We start from the raw sequence: 19,348 nt of genomic DNA on the forward strand, positions 1-19,348 counted from the left end.
AAGAATACATGATACATACAAGAATACTTGATTTATACAAAGTTTCCATATAACTTGACAAGAAAATGATTTTTAAATTCGTTTTCTCAACAATACTTCAGAAACCGGTTATTCAAAAAGATTTATTTCAAATCTTTTACAAATAAACTATGAACTCGCTCAACTTTATGTTGATTTTTCGCATGTTTCTTTCTCAGGTTGCATTTCTAAGACAAGGCACAGTTGGAATAGGAGGACCATGAAGAGTCGAGTACTTAGTGGCGTTCATTTTCTAAAAGACTTAGATTGTTTGCTTCCGCTGTGCAATGAAGATACCAGTCCAGTCACGCCAATGCTCTGATAAATTTCGGGGTGTGACACATGTATCAACACCCTGTTAACCAGTTTCGAGGAGTAAGCTTCCATTCGAGGATTGGCTAGTGGACGAACTATCATCAGATGGAACTCCAAGAGGAGAATGCGCTTAGAACAGCATGTCACCATTTCAACTTTGTACCTCATGATCATTGAGTTGATCAACACACCCGCAGCTTCAGGGATCGCATGAATCGACCGTAATTGTTGACAAGATTCTGAATCCTGACCAGGAGAATGGAACGCCATGGGTGGCATTTGTATCTTATTTTAGAACTTCCGAGGGAGGAGCCACTCTGCGCAAAGTCTTGATAAATGTAATTTCTGGGTTCGAGAGGTACCTTTTGGACATATAACCAGCAAAGTGGGAATGTACGTGGATCTCGCTAAGATCCGTTTTGGTTGGAAATTGATCGACACCAAAGAGTCTTTCGAGGATACAACAATTTCTTGGTCTCGCTCGATACTATCGCAGATAAATCACAGGATTTTCGAAGGTCGCGTAACCTAAATCTCTCTAGCACAGCAGGGTGCTGTGTTCATGAAAGACAGAACAGGAGGACGTCTTTTCAGCTTTCGAATCCCAACTCTACAATGCACTGAGCATCGTCTGTACCAGAGGGTGTGGGTGATTCACTAGTATATCCTTGTGGTTCGAACCAGAGTCCCAGTACACGTCGACGCAACACAAAAGAGTGATGACTTACGTAATAGAGTTACTGGAGGAACTGCACGACACAACCGACGGTGGAAACCATGGTCTTTGGATTTACCTGGGGGCATTACTTGGACGGTACCGAATGCGTTACCTAGACCGATCACAAGGGCCTCCCGTGTATCGCTGTTCGAAAAAGCTGAAGCATGTAATGACGTCGCTGGATGGAACGATGAAACCACTACTGAGGCTAAAGCTACTGCGGAATTTCGGGACGAAATTCCAAACTAACGGGGGGATGATGTGACACCCCAGGAAAACCAGGAAACCACGCAACCTAACTAGCTTCCTCAGTAACTACGTGCTAAATTTCGGGACGAAATTTCTTTCAAGTTAGGGATGATGTGACAACCCGGACTCTCAGGGTTAGTGTTGCTTAATTACGTATTTCTGATGTCTTGTTATTTTTCGATCACATTGTTGTTACATTAAATGTGTGCTGTACATTTTATGTTATACTTGTCAAGGGTAGCGTGCTTGGGTTAACTTAGATGTTTAGTAAGTTTAGGAACCGCTCATGTTTTGGGCCGCCCCACTCATCTATCGTGTATACTAAACTTTTTGTGGGATCGGCACCCCACCCCTTTAGATAATCGGCCCACACTTGTATCATAGGCCGAACCACTTGAGCCCAATTCCCACCCTTCCTTTTAGTATATGTAAATTAGGTATGGGTTTCACTATATTAGTTGCAAACCCTATAGTCCCTAAGAATCATCGACGGCAGCAACTAGAGCGTCGTCACCAAAGCCCTTCTCCTCTCATGAAGTGTGGCGACAGTAGATACCCCCCCTCCTCAAGACACCATCATGTTAATCGAAGATCTTGGCTAGTGAATCCGTAGTTATTTTAATCCTCAATTATTTGGGTTTGCAATATGTGAATGCTTTGTATATATATACGTATGTGTTAAGTTATTATGATTAAATTCATGCATTCTGTTAAATGCTTAGGAATACTTGTATGAGATCAAAGGGGTATTGTTATTGGAAATCTAAATGACTGATTGGTGGTCCTATTAATACTCGATGATACATGATCACATATGTATGTTTTAATTATCTATGTGCATGATTCTAGGATTGTTTGTAAATCATCTTTAAGTGTCAGAATCCAATTAATAAGAGGCTCAATAGGATAAAAAAAAATATGTATTGTATTGTCGGCCATTTATATTGAAATTACATTAATCTGGAATTGTAGACACTCATGCACATGGCTCGAATTGGAATTGGCCCAATGAGGGTCTAGTAGTGTCAGATTATTCATGTGACTATATTAATAACATCGGCCATGTATATAATGATGTAAGTAGTATAATTAGGTCTTTGTAAACTGTGATGTCTATCATGTGCAAATAAATGCTATTATCGAGGGGTGTGCACAAAGACTAGGAGTTATGTGTGATAATGATTATGCCTTTGATGATGATCATGCAACTAAAGATGTTATATGATTTAGGTTGTGTATTAGAAAACACACAAACTGTTGCCTTAAGAATGTACACATGCACACACAAAACTGATGGGGCCTTGTCGAGTGGGCTGTATCAATTAATTAAATTATGGGTATTCTAAAACTTGGGCCACGCTTAGAAACATACTTCTTGGCTGGGTTGAGACCTTTTGGGCCGCACGCCCAGCTACCATAACAGACGAATCATACCAGGGGACCGGGTATAAAGGGTTATGTTTGGGCTTTGTGTTTAATGGACCGCACACTTTGGGTGGACTGTGCGGTTAGCAGATTGGAAAGTAAAGTGAGCGACTAGCATCACGTTAGACTTGTAAAAAAAAAAACTATATTGAACATGAAACATGATTGGTTGGTGTTGTAAAGGAATATTGCTTGTGGATGTATATATATGGAACGTGATAATTTTAGTTGATTTACATATAGGATGATTAGGGATAATCAACGTGATAGGTGTAAACATGATTATATTTGTTGGCATATGTGCAAAGATGTGTAAATAAGTGTTCACGTCAAACTGATTGCTCTATGAAAATCACATTAGGGTCTGTGAATTGAATTGGAACAAGTAACTAATCTTACCGAGCAAACCAAGGTGAGTTCACACTTTCCACAAGGCATGGGATTCCCAAGGGTTGGGAATGGGTAAAGGATTGAAACTGAAACTGCGTGATCTCCTGGTTTGGGACACGTACACACCCTCTTCATTGAAGGGTGACAACACGTGATGAAAATATAATCGGAACCTGCGTAATCTCCTGGTTTGGGGATTACGTACACACCCTCTTTACTGAAGGGTGACAACACGGTTACTAGACCAAAACTCTCTACCATGAAGTCCCTCCTTTTATATCGACTTAATCGCCGGGCCAATGGCGAGCGGGTCATTAGTTAGATAGCGCTATTTAGGTTTGACAAGCCTCACACCGTGCCGCAGAGGACGGGCGTGAACTAATGGATCTGGGCACTAGTCAATGATGATAGACATTGACGTCAGGGCACCAACTTACTTTAGTCAGTGGTTGATATGGTAAACGGGTCTAGTGGTTCACAAGGGGAAGCCCCCACTGGTTATGGACATGGTTTGGGAAACAAAGATACTGGTTTACTCGTGGTTTACGAAACAACTTTTTGGTTTTCAAAACAAACACTATAACTAATGTGACAACTCGAACTTTAGAACCCGTCTCTGCAACGTATGTAACGCGTGTGAACTTAATTGACTTATCGAGTGATGTGACGTTACGATATGTGATTATGTGAATTTACGGAAATGAATGATTACATGAATGTTATATGGTTATGTGAGCGTTACAAATTGAGTGATTATATGATTATGTCATACGTTGTGTGCATTGTGTAAATATGTGTTCATGATTCGACCACACAAGCCGAGCTTGGGCCGTACTACTTGAAATTGTACTACTTGAAATTGGACTATAGGGCAGCCCACGTTAAGGTTCGGCCCAACTCTTTGAAACCCACACGGATACAAAACTCAAGTGGATTTAGCCTAACATTAACATATTAACAATATAGCAAACCCTAAACACCCACTTTCGCGATATAATTGACGGCAGTTCCTTTGAGATCGAAGCATCTCTCTTGTCTGGTTCGAACGCTATATTCTTTCTTGGATAACTTGGTCAGTACGTCTAGCATGTATTTACTTGATTCATATTGTTAGTGTGTAATTATTCTCTTTTGTATTTTCCTGTGGATTCGTATAAAATTGTGTAAAACGATAAAGTCATGAGTGTTGAATGTGGAATTGTCAGCCGGCATGTTGTGAAGTTTCATGTGATTATGTTGATGTGCATGTGGGGGTGTCGGCTATTTTCAATTGGTAGGTTAGACGGCCAAATAATACTTGTTAAATAAAAGGTCCAATAGCCTTTTGAGGTTGCATGAAATTGTCAATTAGTGCATACAATGGTCGGCCATTAGGGATAGAGATTGAATGGTCAATTTGTGGATTTTCATTGAGTTGTCAGGAAACATGTGAAGGTGTCGATGAACATAAACAATGATAGATTGTCTTTGACTAACAAACCTAATATGATTGGAGGGGGATGGGCGGTTAAATGATACTTATTGGCTGATTTTGGACGGCACCTCATAAGCCAAGGGGATCTAGAATATTGTGTTGTGTGTGTTACTTGCTACCCGAAAGATAACTTATTGGTCGAACCATAATTGTTGACCGAAAGATAACATATTGGTCGAAACATAATTGTTGACCGAAGGATAACATGTTGACCGAACGATAGTATGTTGACCGAAAGATAATAGGTTGACCGAAAGATAGTGTGTTGACCGAAACATGATTTGTGTGTCGAAAGATAACGGTGTCGAAACATAATTGTGATAATATGTTGACTGATTGAGTATTTGCCTGATTTAATTGACATACCATGCTTAGTGATGAACGTATTCGTGCAATACTACGTGCTGTGCCGATATGCAAACTGACTGCTATGTGAACCATTAATTGCATGCGTAACATTACGAACATGAACTGATTTGCTATACGTGTATACAATAGGACGTGATTAATTAACTGTGAGCCCTTATTTAGCATACCGAGCAAACCAAGGTGAGTTCACACTCCTACTAAGGCATGGGATTCCCGGGTTGTGGGAATGGGTTAAAGGTTATTATTGAAAGGAACGTACATATGCTTTACTAGACTATCACTTATCATGTCCTCGGATGTCAGGACGGTTACGTAGGTTGGGATAACACCTACGGGTTCACATGCCATTCTATCCTCGGTTACGAAGGATACGCACGTAAAACCTACGTGTACGCATTACTTACTTCTATCCTCAGGTTACGAAGGATACGTGCGTAAAACCTACGCACACTTTATACACACATCTGTTCTCGGACGAAGAACAGGGATAATAATACGAATAGTCTAGTGGTCACTTAACATGGGAAGCCCCCACCAGCATAACTTACTATCGGCCCTGTAAAGCCACCTGTTACTTACTGTTACACATTTACTTACTGTGAACTCGCTCAACTAGTTTGTTGATCATCCTGTTACATGCCTTGCAGATCGCTAGGTACTTGGAGCTTGCACACGGAGGAGCTGGTCGTTGTGGGGCTTGGATCGTGATCACCTTGATAAACACTTTCGATGTTTGATACTTATTTGCTATGGGTTTTACAATAATATGCTTCCGCTAAACAATGTTAACTTACTTATGTTTTGGAAACACCTTTCATATGGAAATGGTTTGGATTATAATGTGTTTACTTTTACTTTATACAATGTTCTGTATGATTGGTGGCTTGATCCTGGTCAGTCACGCTCCCAAGCGGTGATACTCCGCAGGTGGATTTTGGGGGTGTGACAGATTGGTATCAGAGCCATTGGTTATAGAGAACTTGGTTTTAATATGGGAAAACGTTTTTATTAAAACCAGACTATAACCAGAACAGTGCTCTCAACGATCCACAACGACGCTTCGCTCCACGTGCAAGACTCAACTTCCTAGGTAATAAGGTTATGTTTATTGCCTACATGCTAGAATTTGCATAGAACTTTGCTCGTAGTATGCTTACATTACCTTGCTCACAACTTGACATTGCATGAGAATACTTATGTGCTTACACTCTTCTGTCATCGCACTATTCGCGAACCTTTCTCACTTATGTTGCCTTTGATGTGAAGATCAATGGCCGCACGAATTACCATGACTCAAGCCCAGCTAGAGGCTCTCGTTGCTGCGGCAGTTGCAGCCGCCCAAGCAGGTAGTATACCCTGCAGTATAGACACTAGGATCTTTAGATCCTACATTAATTCTCGTACTTAACTTTGCCCTATTCGTACACAATAGGTCAACCCGCTCAGCAACAGCCTGGGTGCACCTTCAAGAATTTCATGGAATGTCGTCCTAGCTCGTTCAGTGGCACGGAGGGAGCAGTTGGACTCCTCCACTGGTTTGAAAAACTCGAGTCGGTTTTCGAAATGTGTGAATGCCCTGAGGCTCGCAGGGTGAAGTTCGCCACTGGCACACTTGAAGGGATTGCGCTCACTTGGTGGAACGCACAAGTGCAGATCTTAGGGTTGGCAGCTGCTAACGCCACACCCTGGAATGAATTCAAGGAACTGATCAAGAGGGAATACTGCACTAGAGAAGACATTCACAAGCTAGAAGATGAGCTGTATAATCTGAAAATGGTTGGTTCGGAAATCGAAGCTTACACCAAAAGATCGAATGAGTTGGCTGTGTTATGTCCAACTATGGTGGACCCTCCATACAAGCGAATTGAGTTGTATCTCAAAGGTTTGGCACCAGAAATACAGAGCCACGTTACCTCGGCTAACCTCAACAACATCCAGGAGATCCAGCGTCTCGCTCATCGCATCACAGATCAGGCAGTAGACCAGGGCAAACTGCCAAAGCGTATCAGTGCTACCGCTACCGCTACTGCTACTACTACACTTGCTACTCCCAGCGAAAGTAAGAGAAAATGGGAGGGGGATTCTAGCAAGGGATCAGCATCGGTACAGTCACAGTCTCAGCAGCGAAAGACGGATAGTTACCAAAGTCCCAGTCAGCACTCATCGAGCAGCCACAGACAGGGAGGGTATCGAGGAAACCTTCCAAAGTGTAACAACTGCAACAGGCATCACAGCGGCCAGTGCAATAAGGGCCGTTGTCAAAGGTGTTTAAAGATGGGTCACGAGGCCAAAGATTGTAGAAGCGCTCGCCCTGCAAATCAGAATCAGCAGCCTCAGCAACCAGCTCCACAGAACCAGCAGAATCAGCAACAGGGCAACAGGGGGTGTTATAAGTGTGGGGCTGAAGGTCACTTCAAACGCGATTGCCCACAGTTGAACCAGAACCGCAACAACAACCATCAGGGCAACGGGAACCATAACAACAATAATGGGGGCAACAACAACAACAACAACAACAACAACGGCAATGAAGCTCGTGGTCGAGCATTTGTGTTGGGTCGAGGAGATGCAGTGAATGATCCTAACGTAGTTATGGGTAAGTTCCTTCTCGACGATATTTACGTTACTGTCTTATTTGATTCGGGTGCTGATACAAGTTATATGTCCATGAAAATGAGTAACTTATTAAAACGTACACCAACACCCCTAGACACCAAACACGTCGTAGAACTAGCCAATGGTAAAAGTGTAGAAGCCACACAGGTAGTCAAGGGTTGTAGTATTGTTCTAGCGGGTCAGACTTTCTCGATTGATCTCATACCCATAGTTTTGGGTAGTTTCGACGTCGTCATTGGTATGGATTGGCTATCCCAACATCATGCGGAGATCTTATGCAAAGAAAAGGTTATACGTATTCCTCGCTCCAGTCAGGAACCTCTCGAAGTACAAGGTGACAAGAGTGGTGCTGTGGTTGGCATCATCTCTTACTTAAAGGCGCAGAAATGTTTACGAAAGGGCCATACTGCCATTCTGGCACTTGTCACTGACGCATCAGCAAAGGAAAAGAAGCTGGAGGATATACCAGTTGTGCGTGATTTTCCTCAAGTGTTTCCTGAAGATTTACCTGGTTTACCTCCTCATCGTCAAGTCGAGTTTCAGATTGAGTTAGCTCCTGGAGCAGCACCAATAGCCCGCGCACCGTATCGTTTAGCTCCAACCGAACTGGAAGAACTGTCGAAGCAGCTGCAAGAGCTCTTGGAAAAGGGCTTTATTCGTCCAAGCTCTTCGCCTTGGGGAGCTCCAGTGTTATTTGTGAAGAAGAAAGACGGTACGTTCAGGATGTGCATCGACTACCGTGAACTCAACAAGGTGACGGTGAAGAACCGTTATCCTCTTCCACGCATAGATGACTTATTCGACCAGTTGCAAGGGTCGTGTTACTATTCCAAGATCGATTTGAGGTCAGGGTATCATCAGCTGAGAGTCCGGGATGAGGACGTCTCCAAAACTGCTTTCAGAACTCGTTATGGTCACTACGAGTTTCTGGTCATGCCATTCGGGCTTACAAACGCACCTGCAGTCTTCATGGATCTCATGAACAGGGTGTGCAAACCGTATCTCGACAAGTTCGTCATCGTTTTCATCGACGACATTTTGATTTACTCCAAGAATCAGGAGGAGCATGAGCAGCATCTACGTATTATCTTGGAACTTCTTCGAAAAGAGCAACTGTACGCAAAGTTTTCAAAATGCGACTTCTGGCTTCGTGAAGTCCACTTCTTAGGCCATGTGGTAAACAAGGATGGGATTCATGTCGATCCATCCAAGGTTGATTCGATCAGAAACTGGCCAGCACCACGTACACCGACAGAAATACGCCAATTCTTGGGTTTGGCAGGTTACTACAGGCGATTTATTAAAGACTTCTCCAAGATCGCGCAACCACTCACTATGCTTACACAGAAAGGTGTCGTTTACAGATGGGGTAATACACAGGAGACCGCTTTTCAGTACTTAAAGGATAGGCTTTGCAGCGCGCCTATTCTCTCACTGCCCGAGGGCACGGATGACTTCGTGGTTTATTGTGACGCATCGATACAAGGGCTTGGTTGTGTATTGATGCAACGGGATAAAGTTATCGCATACGCCTCTCGGCAACTCAAGGTTCATGAACGGAACTACACGACGCACGATTTAGAGCTGGGAGCTGTTGTTTTCGCGCTTAAGATATGGCGACACTACCTGTACGGTACCAGGTGCACGATTTACACCGATCACAGGAGTCTCGAGCATATTCTTAAGCAAAAGGATTTGAATATGCGTCAACGAAGATGGGTTGAACTTCTGAACGACTACGAATGCGCCATCAAGTATCATCCAGGCAAGGCCAATGTTGTGGCTGATGCCCTCAGTCGGAAAGACTCTCTACCTAAGCGCGTGCGAGCGCTACAGCTTACCATTCAGTCCAGTCTTCCTGCACAGATACGAGCAGCTCAGATGGAAGCTCTGAAACCCGAAAACGTCAAAGCGGAAGCCTTACGCGGCTCAAGGCAACGCATGGAACAAAAGGAAGACGGCGCCTACTATGTAACGGGGCGTATTTGGGTCCCACTTTATGGCGGTTTACGCGAACTTGTAATGGATGAAGCTCACAAGTCTCGCTATTCGGTACATCCAGGGTCGGATAAAATGTACCACGACATCAGCACTACTTATTGGTGGCCTAGTATGAAGGCTCACATCGCTACGTACGTGGGAAAATGCTTAACCTGTGCGAGAGTCAAGGTTGAATATCAGAAACCAGCCGGTCTACTTCAGCAGCCCAAGATACCGCAGTGGAAATGGGAAGAAATTTCCATGGATTTCGTTACGGGCTTACCTAGATCCCAGCGTGGGAATGACACTATTTGGGTAATCGTTGATCGACTCACAAAGTCTGCTCACTTTTTGGCTATTAAAGAAACGGATAAGTTTTCTACTTTAGCAGACATTTACTTGAAGGAAGTTGTTTCGAGGCACGGAGTGCCCACCTCTATTATTTCGGATCGCGATGCACGATTCACGTCAGAGCTTTGGCAAGCGATGCACAAATCCTTCGGCTCACGATTAGACATGAGCACAGCATATCATCCTCAGACGGATGGGCAGTCTGAGCGAACTATTCAAACTCTAGAAGACATGCTTCGAGCGTGTGTTATCGATTTCGGCAACGGCTGGGAAAAGCACCTCCCTTTGGTGGAGTTCTCATACAATAACAGTTACCACACCAGCATTCAAGCCGCTCCATTTGAGGCATTGTACGGACGTAAATGCCGGTCACCTCTCTGTTGGGCAGAGGTGGGAGATAGTCAAATTACGGGTCCAGATATTGTTGTGGACGCCACAGAAAAGATAGCACAGATACGACAACGCATGGCGGCAGCACGCGACCGTCAGAAAGCCTACGCGGACAAGCGTAGAAAGCCGTTGGAATTTGAGGTCGGGGACCGGGTTTTATTGAAAGTTTCACCCTGGAAGGGTGTGGTACGTTTTGGTAAACGGGGCAAACTCAATCCGCGGTACGTCGGACCATTCGAAATCTTAGAAAAGATTGGCAAAGTAGCCTACAGATTAAACCTACCAGCTGAACTCGGTGCAGTTCACAATGTTTTTCACGTGTCGAATCTGAAGAAATGCCTATCAGATGAGACCCTTATAGTTCCTTTTAAGGAACTCACTATCGACGAGCGGTTGCAGTTCGTCGAGGAACCAGTTGAAATCACGGACCGGGATGTTAAGGTCCTCAAACACAAGAGAATCCCTCTTGTTCGAGTTCGTTGGAACTCCCAGCGTGGCCCAGAGTACACCTGGGAACGCGAAGATCAGATGACAGAAAAGTACCCCAGTTATTCGAAACCAATGCAACAACTTCTGAGGCTGAAGCTACTACTACTGAATTTCGGGACGAAATTCCAAATCAACGGGGGGATGATGTGACACCCCAGGAAAACCAGTGAACGATGTAACTTACCTAGCTTCCTCAGTAAGTGCGTACCAAATTTCGGGACGAAATTTCTTTCAAGTTGGGGATAATGTGACAACTCGAACTTTAGAACCCGTCTCTGCAACGTATGTAACGCGTGTGAACTTAATTGACTTATCGAGTGATGTGACGTTACGATATGTGATTATGTGAATTTACGGAAATGAATGATTACATGAATGTTATATGGTTATGTGAGCGTTACAAATTGAGTGATTATATGATTATGTCATACGTTGTGTGCATTGTGTAAATATGTGTTCATGATTCGACCACACAAGCCGAGCTTGGGCCGTACTACTTGAAATTGTACTACTTGAAATTGGACTATAGGGCAGCCCACGTTAAGGTTCGGCCCAACTCTTTGAAACCCACACGGATACAAAACTCAAGTGGATTTAGCCTAACATTAACATATTAACAATATAGCAAACCCTAAACACCCACTTTCGCGATATAATTGACGGCAGTTCCTTTGAGATCGAAGCATCTCTCTTGTCTGGTTCGAACGCTATATTCTTTCTTGGATAACTTGGTCAGTACGTCTAGCATGTATTTACTTGATTCATATTGTTAGTGTGTAATTATTCTCTTTTGTATTTTCCTGTGGATTCGTATAAAATTGTGTAAAACGATAAAGTCATGAGTGTTGAATGTGGAATTGTCAGCCGGCATGTTGTGAAGTTTCATGTGATTATGTTGATGTGCATGTGGGGGTGTCGGCTATTTTCAATTGGTAGGTTAGACGGCCAAATAATACTTGTTAAATAAAAGGTCCAATAGCCTTTTGAGGTTGCATGAAATTGTCAATTAGTGCATACAATGGTCGGCCATTAGGGATAGAGATTGAATGGTCAATTTGTGGATTTTCATTGAGTTGTCAGGAAACATGTGAAGGTGTCGATGAACATAAACAATGATAGATTGTCTTTGACTAACAAACCTAATATGATTGGAGGGGGATGGGCGGTTAAATGATACTTATTGGCTGATTTTGGACGGCACCTCATAAGCCAAGGGGATCTAGAATATTGTGTTGTGTGTGTTACTTGCTACCCGAAAGATAACTTATTGGTCGAACCATAATTGTTGACCGAAAGATAACATATTGGTCGAAACATAATTGTTGACCGAAGGATAACATGTTGACCGAACGATAGTATGTTGACCGAAAGATAATAGGTTGACCGAAAGATAGTGTGTTGACCGAAACATGATTTGTGTGTCGAAAGATAACGGTGTCGAAACATAATTGTGATAATATGTTGACTGATTGAGTATTTGCCTGATTTAATTGACATACCATGCTTAGTGATGAACGTATTCGTGCAATACTACGTGCTGTGCCGATATGCAAACTGACTGCTATGTGAACCATTAATTGCATGCGTAACATTACGAACATGAACTGATTTGCTATACGTGTATACAATAGGACGTGATTAATTAACTGTGAGCCCTTATTTAGCATACCGAGCAAACCAAGGTGAGTTCACACTCCTACTAAGGCATGGGATTCCCGGGTTGTGGGAATGGGTTAAAGGTTATTATTGAAAGGAACGTACATATGCTTTACTAGACTATCACTTATCATGTCCTCGGATGTCAGGACGGTTACGTAGGTTGGGATAACACCTACGGGTTCACATGCCATTCTATCCTCGGTTACGAAGGATACGCACGTAAAACCTACGTGTACGCATTACTTACTTCTATCCTCAGGTTACGAAGGATACGTGCGTAAAACCTACGCACACTTTATACACACATCTGTTCTCGGACGAAGAACAGGGATAATAATACGAATAGTCTAGTGGTCACTTAACATGGGAAGCCCCCACCAGCATAACTTACTATCGGCCCTGTAAAGCCACCTGTTACTTACTGTTACACATTTACTTACTGTGAACTCGCTCAACTAGTTTGTTGATCATCCTGTTACATGCCTTGCAGATCGCTAGGTACTTGGAGCTTGCACACGGAGGAGCTGGTCGTTGTGGGGCTTGGATCGTGATCACCTTGATAAACACTTTCGATGTTTGATACTTATTTGCTATGGGTTTTACAATAATATGCTTCCGCTAAACAATGTTAACTTACTTATGTTTTGGAAACACCTTTCATATGGAAATGGTTTGGATTATAATGTGTTTACTTTTACTTTATACAATGTTCTGTATGATTGGTGGCTTGATCCTGGTCAGTCACGCTCCCAAGCGGTGATACTCCGCAGGTGGATTTTGGGGGTGTGACAACTAAACAACCAACTGTGAACTTGCTCAACTTTGTTGTTGACTCGTTGTTACATGCCTTGCAGGCTTTAGGTGTAAATCATTGGAACTTGCTGTCTGGGATGCTGGAGTTGTCATGGGTCAAATTAAAAGGAATCACAAGACGAGTTTTATGGATTCTATACGCCTATTTTGTGAAACTCATGACAAATTGTAATATGCTTCCGCTGGATAATGATTCTTGTATTGTAACACTTATTTAAATAAATGAAAGTCTTGTTTTATCTTTAATAGTTCGATGTGATTGGTGGCTAAGATCCTGGTCAGTCACACCTCCTGCGGTGATACTCCGCTTGTGGATTTTGGGGGTGTGACACTTTGGATTTTGTTTTGGCTGCTTCCTTGGTGTTGGTTTTCCAAAGTTTTTCATGGAATCCTTCTCCCCCTTTTTGGCATCATCTTCATCGTCTTTTTCAAACATAGGTGTAGGGGTAGTGCCAATTAACTTTGCAACGGATTCTTTTATGCCCTTGATGTCAGCCTGTGTGTCTTTGTATCTTGCTTCAACCATAACTCTAATTAGCTTCATGTGGGAATTATGTTGAATCTCAGCCAGTTCCCTTGGAGCTGCAAGAATGGGTTGTACTGAGTTCCTAAGCTCTTGGCATAACTGTTGATGAGAAGTTTGAATTTTGAAAGCATCCACCAACTGCTTCAATTGATCTTTCATATCAGCAACAGTTGTTTCCAAGTTGGATATCCTCTCCGTCAAATCCTGGTATTTTAATCCATCACCTAACTTAATAGGATCATGTGAATTCCCACCAGAGGTGGTTGTATCTGCTATTGAAACAGGTGGTATCTCCAAATTTTCATTAGCAGATGCCCCTTGTTCTTGGTTCTGGGGACTTCCCTCTGCATCAGTGGTTACCTTAGTGATCTCACCAGTGGTTAACTTGAACTCACTAGTGGATAACTTGGTAGACACAGCAGTGGTTGTCTTCAAGGGAGTCTGAGTGATGAAACTACTGTCCAAATGTAGATCAGTGGATTTGACATTTGTAGTAGCTGCTCCACTTGAAATACCATCAAGAATTTCGTGAAATTCAAGAGGTGTAGCCTCCTCAACTGTTTCTGGGTTAGCTAATTGAACAGGTTCAGAGACAGCTATTGATGAAGTTAAACTCTCAGTAAAGTGTTCGTGGGAAGGGCTGCTATGAGTCTGAATATCAATAGCTTGAAGCATTATTACAAACTTTGGTGGAATAGAAGATGAAGGGATTGCTGTGGAAAGAGACATTGCCCTGGGAGAAGGGCTTTTAAGCATACTCTCAAATGAGGGTATGACATCATATTGTGGTGTCCCTGTGAATACAACATGTTCCTTTTGTGAGGAATCATGAGGAGTTTGGTGTAAGGGTTGAGATCTTTCCACATGTTGTGAGGAAGTAGCAACAGTTATTTCTAGTGACATTTGTGTTGTCACAGGATTAACCTCTAGGATCTCATCTTCTAAAGGACCCGTTTTTGTGGTTTCGGTGGGCTTTTTGGATTTTGTTTTGGTCTTTTTGGGTTTTGTTGGTGGGGGTTTCACAGCAGTGGTTTAGTGCTGTGATCACCAAGAGCAGTGGGCTCAGCAACAGAGGTTTGAGGAGCAGTTGTGGACTCATATAAAATTTCCTCATTCCCCTCTGCTTCAATTTTGGAAACATCTGACTCTTTAGCCATAAGGCGAGAAGTTTCAGATGTTAGACTATTCATTTTAAAAGCTTTACCTTGTTCAAAAGCTTTTTGAGAAACATTTTTTTGCAAGTAGTAGCTTAATAGTCTAGGAAACATAAGAAAAGCAGCAGTTTCCCCCTTTTTAATGTTTTTTCAAATTTGTAACCAAGTCAGCAAATAGTGCTTGGGAGTAGTTAAATCAGTATTTGTCAAAATTGCATACCCCAATGACTGAATTTTCAAAGGTATTTCATTACAAGAAGTAGTTTTATTTGAGAGACAGGTTAAGAGAGTATGGAACAGGAATTTTATTGGTGGTGGAAAATTTGCTTTAAACATAGTTGCCTTATTCAACTGTCCATCATATCCCCTCTCAATCAACTCTTTTTGAATCTCATTTTTCGGGAAAGATGTCTTACCTGCCAAGTCGTTTACCCCAAATGTTGTTGATATGGTAGTGGGGGTAATAGCAACCGATTCACCTCCGACTTTTGAAGTTATACTGAATGCCACATTGTTTTGTTCTTCAATATTCGCATTTGCCCAGAAATCGCGGAGTGTTTCTTAGTAAATGGGTGCATCGGTGGTAAGAATGGCCTTATATTTTGATGATTTAAGAACATCAATCAGTGAACGATAGAGAGTATTTTTCTCGGTTTTCTCAAAAATAGCTAGGTAGTTATGGTGCTTTTTCATTATCAGAGCCATGATCGGAATTGAAACTTGTGAGAGGTTGACGAAGAAGTTTTAAAGAAGAAGGTGGAAACCGCTTTGATGAATTTTAAATTCGAGACGACAGTAAAACCTCTGTTTAGGAAATGGGATTTTATAAAGTGAAAAAGTGAATGCTGACGTGTCAGAAGTTACAAAGATCTGATGGCTAACATCTGTCCACGTCAGAACTGTCACACCCCGACCATGTAAAACAACAAATCGTGGCAGAAACGTCGGGGAGTGTTGTAACAGAATCATTGTTTCATAACACATGGATTGAAGTTCTGTTTTATTGATTTAATTGTATTACATTACATTGAAAATTAGAAACAAAACATGAACAAATAGACTTCCATTGTTATTAAGTCACTAAGGCCTCGTCCGTTCCTATGTGAGCATGCATCAATATTATCATCAAACATCACTGTGACAACTCGTATTTCATAACCTATCCTTGTGTTTAATGTAACGTGTATGAACTCTATGTGACTAATTGATATGTTGGTTTTAATGAATGAATCTTACATGTTTTGTGAATGTGTGTAATGTATGTATGTGATGTGATCGCACAACATTAATCCGATCGCACAAGCCATTGGGCTTTGGTTCAACATAACTCTCGGCCCACTCCCCTTGAACTCGAAACCAATGGGAAGCCCATGATGGGTTCGGCCACCCACCTATTTAAACCAAGACATAACCCTTATGGGGTTTTGTTTCCTCATTGTTTGCAAAGCACCCAAAACACATCAAACCCTAAATCTCTCTCACTCTCCCTCTCAAACTCGACGGCAGCCACATCCCCTCTCCATCGAAGACTTTCTTGTTCGGATCACCCTTCGTTCTACCTTCTAACCGGTTAGTGTTTTTATTATAATTTGTATGTTCAACTTTTAGGATTGGAAGCTGCTAACGCCACCCCTTGGAATGATTTCAAGGAGCTAATTAAACGGGAATACTGCACACGTGACGACATCCACAAGTTAGAGGTGGAGTTCTTTCATCTGAAAATGACGGTGTCACACCCCCAAAATCCACACGCGGAGTATCACCGCTTGGGAGCGTGACTGACCAGGATCAAGCCACCAATCATATTGAACATAGCATAACATAAATAAAGTAGTTCGTAAAACCTCATTCAATACAATTGATGTTTCAAAACAAACATAGTATCAGTAGCGGAAGCATAAGTGAATAACTCAAGTAAACCATAAGTTCAATTATTCGAAATGTTTAAACATAGCGTTCATAATCCACTGCCCACAACGTCCCGCTCCTCCAGTGCAAGCTCCATAAGTACCTAAGGTCCTGCAAGGCATGCAGCAGATAATCAACAAACTAGTTGAGCGAGTTCACAGTTTAAAGTTCAATATCGTATTGTGTGAGTAATGGTTTAATCGTTACGTTCCATATGATTAGTTCCATCGCGGCCTCCCAGGCAGGTGTGCGAAGATTGGGTTCGTATAGTTCGCGACCATAGTCTTTACCGACCAGGGTGTGTGCGAAGGCGGTTAATCAATTCGCGACCATAGTCTTTACCGACCAGGGTGTGTGTGGAAGGCAGTTGAGTAGTTCGTTCGCGACCATAGTCTTTACCGACCAGGGTGTGTGCGAAGGCAGTTCGTAAGCATCAACAGTTTAATCGTTCGTTATAATATCAAAGTATGCACAAATAATCATCCAACCCATTCCCACCCTGGGAACCCATGCCTTGGCTGTGTGAACTCACCTTGGTTTGCTCGGTATGCTAGGTTATGCACTCACAAGTGATTAATCACGTCCTATTGTATGCACGTATAACAAATCAGTTCATGTTCACAATGATACGCATGCAATTTAATGTTCACATAACAGTCAGTTTGCATATCGGCACATCACGTATCATTTCGCATTTAATCATTAACTATCATTCGATTCACATTTACCCATCCTTCGATATATTGCTCATCCTTCGGTCTAACAATTATCACAACCATCACAAATATGTTTCGACACATCTATCGATACACAGTTAGCATCTTACGATTCATGGTTATCTTTCGACACATCAGCTATGTTTCGACATAGTTATCCTTCGGCACACAGATTATGTTTCGGTCAACACACTATCTTTCGGTCAAAGCTATCCTTCGGTCAACACTACTATGGTTCGGTCAATGCTATCCTTCGGTCAACACCTATGTTTCGAAGGACAGGTATCTTTCGGTCACAGCTATGTTTCGATTACTAATATCTTTCGATGAACATCAGTTACGGAATGTCAGTTACGTTTTTTTTCTCAAAGTTTCCAAGTTTTTCCTAACTGATTATCAATTAACACCAATTTCACAAATCAATTAGCATCAACAAGATCAAACAAGCATGATTCCCATGTTTATCAAGAACCCTAATCTGAATAACAAAATCATTCAAACTATCCGATTTACACATAGGTGCCGATTACATAAACATGTCCGATTACAATATGATCAATTCGATTAACCTACATCCGATTAACATACATATTCCGGTTAACACGCAAACGACATATTGCAATACCAACATACATATCCGGTTATCATGGCCAATCCACAAGACATCATCATTGAACATCATCAAAACAGATCCGATTAACATACTAACAATATATTGCAAGACAATTTATAAATCATGAAATCAAAGCATCATAAACAACATCACACTAACCGGAAATCTGGATTACGGTATGGAATCCTTCGAACAGAGAGTAGGTTTGCTATATGCCGTCACACACACACAATAGCACTAGGGTTTTGAAAAATAACTGCCGGTTTGCATGTATCACGTATATAAACGTATCACAGAAATGGGCCAAGCCCATCAGAAAGGCTGGGCCGAAAGATGTCGAAGGATAGGGTCCTTGGTCGAAGGATATGTTTCGAGATCCTTCGAACCGAAAGCTGATCCTTCGAATCGAAGGATATCTTTCGTGGTCCTTCGAATCCTTCGAACAGTATGCCATGTTTCGTGATCTAGACTAAGTGTAATAAATAATAATTCCAATATTATCTTTTACAACCACAAGTAGTTACATGTATGCACAATGACAACACGTTTCATTAAAACACAACGCGTACAATTACAAATCCAACAAGTCAACTACTAAACAGTCAAAGTCAACGCGCATTTAATGCGAAAGTGAAAGTCAGAAACTCGAGTTGTCACAGACGGGGTCGGAAATTGAGGCATATACTAAACGGTCAAACGAGCTGGCCGTCCTGTGTCCAACTATGGTGGACCCTCCTATCAGACGTATTGAGTTGTATCTCAAAGGGCTGGCACCAGAAATTCAAAGCCACGTGACATCGGCCAACCTTGCTAACATCCAGGATATTCAGCGTCTTGCTCATCGCCTCACAAATCAGGCAGTGGAACAGAACAGGCTGCCTAAACGTATCAGTGCTACCGGTGCTACTACTTCCGCTACTCTCAGTGATAACAAATGGAAATGGGATCGGGATTCCAACAAAGGTTCAACTACCACTCAGTCTCAGGTTCAGCAGCGCAAGACTGATAACTACCAGAGCCCTGGTCAGCAAGCTTCGGGTAATCAAAGACAGGGTGGATATCGAGGAAACCTTCCAAGGTGCAGTACTTGCAACAAGCACCACAACGGCCAGTGCAACAAGGGTCGTTGTCAGCGGTGCCTCAAGATGGGTTATGAGGCTAAAGATTGCAGAAGC

The sequence above is a fragment of the Helianthus annuus genome, chromosome 17 (genome assembly GCF_002127325.2).
Source record: "Helianthus annuus cultivar XRQ/B chromosome 17, HanXRQr2.0-SUNRISE, whole genome shotgun sequence".
Lineage (NCBI taxonomy): Eukaryota > Viridiplantae > Streptophyta > Magnoliopsida > Asterales > Asteraceae > Helianthus > Helianthus annuus.